This window comes from Rutidosis leptorrhynchoides, chromosome 9, assembly GCF_046630445.1.
Source record: "Rutidosis leptorrhynchoides isolate AG116_Rl617_1_P2 chromosome 9, CSIRO_AGI_Rlap_v1, whole genome shotgun sequence".
NCBI lineage: Eukaryota > Viridiplantae > Streptophyta > Magnoliopsida > Asterales > Asteraceae > Rutidosis > Rutidosis leptorrhynchoides.
In genome coordinates, this window is record NC_092341.1 from 14116716 (window position 1) to 14117500 (window position 785).

The following is a 785-nucleotide window of genomic DNA, read 5'->3' on the forward strand; positions in this document are numbered from 1 at the left end:
TGTGAAATTCATAGCGCTCTGATGTGATCCGGTGTAACGACGTGAAAGTGGAAATTTGAAAACGTGTAGATTTCAAGGTCGTGATTCCGTTCTCATTAGATGTCTTGATGAATAGTCTACGAGGGTGTTTGTCAAGATTTTTTGATTATTGGGAGGGAAAATCAAAGATAAATGGGAAATTCTGTAAGGAAGATCGTTGACATGTCGGTAACAGTATTGGATGTGTCTAGAGCAATAAGTAAGACGGTGTAGCCTCCTAATAAATTCCTACAATTAAAGTCTAACTTTTCAATGTGTCTTCTAGTGTAAGAAGATGATCTTCTGGTTTAAGAAGATGGTGGTACAAGAAACCGAGATGGCTTAAGCTAGTAACTAATGGACTGGATTATCACCCAACGATGTTTTCTGGTGTCAAAAGGCTTCCTTACATCATAGTATATCGATTGGAACTGCGTTGTGGCATGTTTAGTTTAGTTGGAGGTATCAAAAGGAGTTATAGTTAGCTAATCGGTAGTTGTTGTGGGTGTGTTTCAGCAACGTTAATAGTTGAGGCGGTACTGATTTCCGATGCAGACTAAGTATGTTAAAGAACTCTTTATTGAAAGTCTGCCAACACGATGTGGTTGGAGTGTGTGTGTCCCAAGTGGTCTTGGCGGTATGCATGGGGTTCTTTGAAAGATTTGGAATGGAAATTGGTGTTCGAGGCTTGTTCTAAATCTTTAAGTAGGAGATTGTTGAGATTGTGAAGAGTTAGAACAATGAGCGAAGGCAAAAGAAGCCGAGAC